The sequence below is a fragment of the Stegostoma tigrinum genome, chromosome 5, assembly GCF_030684315.1.
Source record: "Stegostoma tigrinum isolate sSteTig4 chromosome 5, sSteTig4.hap1, whole genome shotgun sequence".
Lineage (NCBI taxonomy): Eukaryota > Metazoa > Chordata > Chondrichthyes > Orectolobiformes > Stegostomatidae > Stegostoma > Stegostoma tigrinum.
The window spans coordinates 92,116,428-92,123,960 of NC_081358.1; positions in this window are offsets into that span (position 1 = coordinate 92,116,428).

A 7,533-nucleotide genomic window follows, 5' to 3' on the forward strand; every position below is an offset into this window, starting at 1 on the left:
TACCCCCAATTCCCATTGCCTTCAATTTTGATATAGACTCCTGATGCCACAGTCAAATAAATACATTGATGTCATGTGCTGTCACTATCAAGTCATCTCTGGGGTTTAATTCTTTAGCTCATGTTGGACTAAAGCTGTAATGAGGTCAGGAGCGAAGCAGCCTTGTTGGAGCATATCTGAATGAGTGTACAGATTATTGCGGTAAATGTCTCTTGATTACAACACGAACAACCCTTCTATCACCTTCATTTCTTAAGCATTTCTGAAGAAGGGTCCCAACTGAAATGTCAGCTTTCCTGTTTCTCTGGTGCTACCTGGCCTACTGTGTTCCTCCAGTTCCACACTTTGTTATCTCGTTCATTCACCTTCCTGGTGATAAAAGAGCAGACTGATGGGGTTAATTGGCTAGGTTCTATTTCTCTTCCTTTCTGTTGTCAGGAAATATCTGGGCAATTTTCCACACCACTGGTTAGATGACACTGGATTGGGACAGCTTTACTGGTGATGTTGCACATTCTGGACCACAGATATTCTGAATTATTGTCAAAACTTCAAAGTGGATGTAGATAGATTTTTGATCAGCAAGGGGGTGTTATTGGGAGATCATCTGGAGTGTGGAGTAGTAAGTTCAGCCATGATCTTATTGAATGGAAGAGCAGGTACAAGAGGCCAAGTGGCCTATTCCTACTCCTAGTTCATATGTTTGGATGCACTAAATTGGCTTCTGATCAAATGTTGCAAAATTGATGAGTTGATTGGCTGTTTTTCAGCTAGTGAAGACACAATGGCTAAGTGGCCTCATTTTGTGCTGCAAATGCCTAATGATTCAAACCTGTGAATGTTGTCAGGGCCCATATGCTTTGATGTATGGTAACACATGGAATGAATCAAATTGGCCGAAGGACAGCATCTATGATGTTGGGATCTTGGAAGTTCACGATGGATCATTCATCCCTGAACGAAATGGACCATGACAAGAAAAGTGGAAAAATTGGTTAGATTTCAACAGGCACCTTCCTGATGTTGAGATCAAAAATTCCCATTTTCCAACCAAGTGTTGGACGGCAAAACAAGATTCTCACTGGTAAGCAATGAGAGGCCTATTAACAGGGACTATAGCTCAGTATCATCCTCATTATAATCTAATCTCACCTCATTACTACACACTTTCAGGCTGGATGGAAATCCGATGCTGAGAGGACCTGACGTAGAAGTCTGAGCGGGTAGCTGGGCAACTGCAGATCATGCCTTGCTCCTCCAGAGTCCATCTAGGATACCTGGTACCAAACTGTCAGGGTAAAATCCATGGATGGTTACCATACACACCCCACATGCATGGAAATTGGCATCCCACAAATATTGGCCTCACCATATCATCATCATCACATATCTCTGACTCATTCAGTGCTGCACAGTGCAACATAACAGCACTCTCACTGCAATGATGTTGCAGGACAATTCAAGCACAGAGATCTTGGTGTGGACCAGCATTTCTCTCAGGACTTCTCACTTGTTCTCTCAGCACTCATGAACTTTGTGCCTATTTGATGCTCATGGCATCCCTGCATTGCCTTACCTCCTCAGCTGCATGTTAAAGGGTCACTGTACTTTTGCTTTGTTTTGCTGTTTAGCAAAGACACAAAATCCAGGAGCTTGTCATAGCTGTCATTACTAAAATAGATGGAATATGTTGCTATGTGGCACATGCTACATCAAGCTCATACCTACAGGATGTGCCAGCTCACCCAACATAGCAACCACATTCTATATTCATCAACAAATGGTCATGTCCCAATGTCAACAGGGAGCAGTCCTCATCATATCTCGGGGGGCTGCTGTCAATCAGGGTTACCAGTACAGTCAGTAAAGGAGTATCTGAGCGTGGTTCTTCAGTGCAGTTAGGATCAGGAAGTCCATCTCACTAGTGTGGGGAATGAGCTACTGTTATTCCTGCAGATCCAATGTAAACAATCAGGTGATTTGCACTAAGTCAGGGACCTGCACAGAGAGTGGCCAGGGTTCTGGTCAGTTATTGGTAAGGACTGTCCATCCAAATTGTTGGGGAGAAGGGAGAGTGTGGCTTGACCATGGTGCATCCTGGGGATTAACAGGATAAAAGTCAAGGGAGAATACTAAGAGACACTGCAGTGGTTGGGAAGTGGGGGCTCAATGCTGGGAACTGAAGAGGAAAAAATTGTCTATAAAAGGAAGGGATGGTGCGGGAGTACAGCTTAATGCTATTCATCATCATCATTTCCTCAAAGGGGGAGGTTTACATTATGGGTAGGGTGAAACTGACGACACAGAGTTTGCAGGGTAAAGGTGAGAGTGCAGTCATAATTCTAAGTGTGGGAGGGAACATGTGGAGGGTCAGTAAGTGTCCAGGCAGTGACAGGTAAAAAGAGACATGGAGGTTCCAGTGATCTCCCAATTACCAGGCTGGGCCTGAGACTCTGTGCCAAGTGCAATCTCCGTCGCCTTCCAATTCTTCAACGTGAACTGAAAATTGGAAATGACTGTGCCCACACATACAGTGGATGAAGTCAGTGTTTGTTTCCTGTCCCCACAAGGAGTTTTCATTTCTGGTGGATGGAAGGCCCTTGAAGGAGCAATTGCATCAGCCATTCACTCACAAGAGTACAATCGAAGTCATTCATGATTGTATCGTCATGCATGTGAAATACATGCAGTGTATAACTGTAGGTGCAAATTGGTCAGAAACAATTTTGACCATGTTATTGGTCACTGCGAATGAAGAGTGCATTCTCAATAAAGCGGAAGTAATCACAGGTGGCCTAAAAGTGACAGCAGTGGGCCACAAAGCACAAAACTAATCCACAATCTCACAGGCTGCAGAGTGCCATGGGAATTATTCATTTCACCTTGAAATACAACATAGTCTGATCTGCAATGGTATCTTTCTTGGATGATGTGGGGCTGGAAGAACAAGGTCTCAGTATTTATACAGCACTTATAGTCTCCTACTGGCTATTTACAAAATGACTATGAAGCATTGCGTCATAAGGTATAAAGTCAAAATACATTCCATGGCCCTTTTGTCAGAGTACTCTATGTCCCACAGTACCGAGGAGTATAGGAAACCTTAATTTGAGGGTGATGTGAGTGTAGACTGCCTGCATTACTAAGGACCTGCTTGGTTTCTCCTGTTCCCCTCATGGGTTCACTGCAAGTGTGGCTGATGGATCCAGACACAGCAGGGGCTATCGCTGCTACTGCTGTGGTATAGTGAAGATACAGAGAAATGGAGAAGGAACAAATGTATCAGCAAGCCCAGGACCAATAGCTGCCACACAACCCACACATGAGGAGGTCACAGTCACAGAATCCCTCAGGGTGTACAGGAGGGCCAGAATCTTTCATCCTCAAAGCCATTTCCTTTGGATGACCTATATACAGTGACTCTGCAGACTGAGACACTGTCACTGACTTATGCCAACTGTTGGAGTGGAAACTGCATACTGAAGGGGGGTGGGGCGGTGTTGAGGCATCCTGGTCTGGTGACCACAAAGCTGATTAAATGTTTCTGCAGCCAGCTCATTCCACAGACCCGCTAGATATTTCTCAATTCTTGACCCACAAAATGTACCAAGGCTGCTAGTGATGTAATTTGTAGCAGATCACAATACTTCATCTCATTTTCCCATGACAAGGTCAGACCTGGGCAATAGACTGTGACAACATAGACATGACCAAGGCTGATGACTCTGTTACACAAATCCCCTGACTGAAACCAAGTGTAGACACAATGTAGTCCATTCTTTGACCAGTGTTGTGGCCCCCTGAAGAAGGGGTTCCAATGCCTGTTAACCTTTCAGTATCCTCCAGGTAGAGTGTGTTACATAAGCCTAGCATGATGTACTCTGTATAACTGGAGCAAGCAAAGAGGAGATGCAATGAGAGTCTGACAAGCTGACAGAACAGGACCAGTATTCCGAAGAGGAATTTGAGGATATTAATAGGAGGAACGTCACCTTTTGCGTGATGTAGCAATCAATGCTGCATCATTCTAAATCAAACAAGGTGGCTTGTTGGCTCAGCGGTTAGCACTGCTGCCTCACAGCACCAAGAATCTGGGTTTTGATCTCCCCATGTCTGCACGGGTTTCCTCCTATAGTCCAAACATAAGTATGTTATCTGGATTGGCCCTGCTAAATTGCCATGTAGTGCCTAGGGATGTTCGGATTAGATGAGTTAGCAATGGTAAAAACAAGGTTATGGGATAAGATGGGGCACTGAGTCTTGGTGGGATGCTCTCCAGAGGGTCAGTGGGCCGAATGGTCACTTCCCACACTGCACGGATTCTATAATTCAAACAGAAATGAAATTGACAACCACTTCCTGTAGACGAGAGCTCAGTGCATTGATTATTCATTGACCATAAAATTGTTGCTGTTTGAAAAGCAAGAAGTCCGTTTCTGCTACAATACACAAATGCAGTTTCTGTTCATTTGCTTTTGTTGCTGTTGAATACAAGGGACCGATTTAAAGTGTTTGAAGGCTTTCCTGTTTGTAATGGACAAAGGAGCTCGACCACAGTGGACAGTGAGGAAAAATTGCACAGTGATTTAGAGAGTGATGTAAGATGGAATGTGGGTAAGGACAGGTAAGCTGTGTGGCAAAGGGCTTAAACAGCAAAATATACATGAATGTGAAGTTGTAGGTAATGCAACTGACAAATTTCAGTCAGTCATTAATCCTATTTTTCCTACGCTAATGGTTCTCTAATGCATTTTCTTTGAAATTCTTAGCAAATTAGAAAGATCCACTGGCATGTTATCCTTCACCACCTCAGTGATCTCCTGTTCTACAACCTGCCTCAGAAACTGCTCCCCAGGATCATCTTTTCTTTGGGCTCTCATGCATTTCTCACCATGATCCTCCAATGATTTTGTTTCTCAAACTCTCAATTCCAACTTTAGATATGTTTGGCACCTACACAGCCTGCCAACCTTCTGCTCAGCAATAAATAACTATTTTCCTGCCACCTATCGCCAACTTCATATTTGTTTTGGCTATAGCCTTCTTATCTCCGGCCATACAGTTAAACCTTCTGCTTAAGCTGCCACTCAATCCATATTATTCCTCTATTTCAAAATCAGATTGTGAAAATCACCCTTTCGTACACTCCTAAAACATTAGCACAAAAGTTTGGCATGGAGTAAAGAATGAGCGTTTTGGCCTTTCAGTCCAGTACGGTCCAGTTGCTGGCAACTGAGTTACTCATTGAAAGCTTTTTATTCTGGACTGAGCTGTTTGTGGGCTGTAGCAAATTATAATAATTGTATATGTTGTCAAGACAACCAACTGACTAATGATGGCAGGCAGGGCAGAGGAGTGTAGTGACCATCACTAAGGAGATAGTGGTGTGGAAACTGAAAGGTCTGAAGGCGGATATATCACCTGGAACTGGTGGACTATTTTCCAGAGTCCTGAAGGAGAGAGCTGAGGAGATTTTTGAGGCATTGGTGGTGATTGTTCAGGAATTACTGGAGTCAGGAAGGATGCCAGAGGTCTGGAAAGTGGCTAATACAACGGCACTGTTTAAGAAAGGAGGGAGGCAGAAGACAGGAAACTATAGGCCAGTTGGCCTGACCTCGGTTGTTGGTAAAATTTTACAGTCCATTCTTGAGGATAAGATTGCTGTGTACTTGGAAGTGCATTCAAAAGTAGGGCTCAATGAGCATGGCTTCATCAAGAGGAGGTCATACCTGACAAATTTAATAGAATTTTTTTGAGGCAGTAATGAACATGTTAGAACAAGGAGAGCCAGTAGGTGTGAGCTATTTGGATTTCCAGAAGGCCTCTGACAAGGTGTTGCACAGGAGGCTGCTAAATAAGATAACCGCCCATGGTGTTGGAGCAAGATACTGGCATGCATTGGCCGATGGGCAGAAGGAAGAGAGTAGGCACAAAGGGGTCTTTCTCAGGATAACAGCTGGTGACCAGTGGAGTTCTGCAAGGTCAGTGTTGGGACTGCAACTATTCATGTTGTACATTAACAATCCACCGTTAAATCACCCTTGTCCATTTTCCTATCCCATGTTTGCAATTTACAAAGTTCTCTGGTCAAATACCACTTATAACCTGAACTTAAGTTTACTTACCAACAATTAGACTTTGTAGCCTTGAGAGTCAAAGTTGCCTTTTATTAGAAAACTATATTGTGCAACAAATAATTTGATCCACTGTCTTGAAAAAACAATGTAGCATCCAACATACCATGACCAACTCCAGGGGAAGTCCACATATTATAAACAGTTCAGAGTGCATTTTGTCTTCATCATGGTACATGCATTACACAGCCTACATCAGCACACAGGTTCACAATTGTATGATGTCTATATTTCTTTTGATTCAATCATCATGTATGTGACACGTTTAGAAATCTGAACTGTCTAGTTATCTGCACTGAGGGAAATCTACCAACCACATTAAAACTAGAATCTGAACCAAATTAATTATTCAGATATTTTTCCCAAAATCTTTACATCTCCTACTTCTTTTCTGACAAATTCGTATATCAGAGCTCTAAACATCAGCAAAAGCATCAAAAATGTATTGAAAATAGCATACTTTAGAAAGATATAAATTTACCTGCATATCTATTTTGTTTTAATTTTATTCTTCAGCGGTCTTGGCATTTCTGGAAAACTCAGATTTACACTTTCTCCCTTTATGAAGCTTTTATTTCACTTAGATTCTTGCTCAGACAATATATTCTTTGAATTTTGTTCATACACATCTTTAGCATTACGGTGTTGGTATTTATTCCATGTTTTTTTTTCCTGTGATAAAATATTCCTCAGGTCAATATAGTCAAAGGCCTTTTTATTGAGGACAAATGCCATAATGATGTTTTTCTCTCAGAAATCAGATGATTCCCACTCAGAAGCTCCACTGAACCAATACACATGGCCTTCTTCTACAGATCACTGTGTTCCATTACTTCAAATACATTCAGTCAACCTAAATGCTGCTCCAGCTACTGCAGTTTGTTGGTACATCTCCGTTCATTATCTATTAACCTCTTCAATCTGACTCCCCATTCTTGGTGTTTGTCAGCATTGCTGTCCCAGCATTTTTTCTTTATTCAACAACTCTTCAAATAGAGTTTTGGAGAGAGTTATTGTGTCACAACAGTTGTTTCCCCACAACTTACAAACATTCAATGTTTATAATAGGAATAAGTAAAATTGCTACATTCCTACTGTAACAAAAAGTTCTAAAAGGAGAACCCACCATCCATGGCATTCTAAAGAAATTAAGGAAAACATTACAGTTAATGGAAAAGCATTAACTGAGTAGCTGGTCAGATAATTGAACAAAATGTAAACAATGGCAGAGAATATCTAAAAGGTTAATTAAGAGGAAGAAATTAGACAATGAGAGGAAGCTAGCTAGAAGTGTTAAATGATAGCAAGAGCTTCAATTGCTATTTAAAAGAAAACAAGTAAGTAAAGCGAATCTTGGATCCCTAAAGAGTGAGAAAGGGGAGTTTATAGTAAATAATTA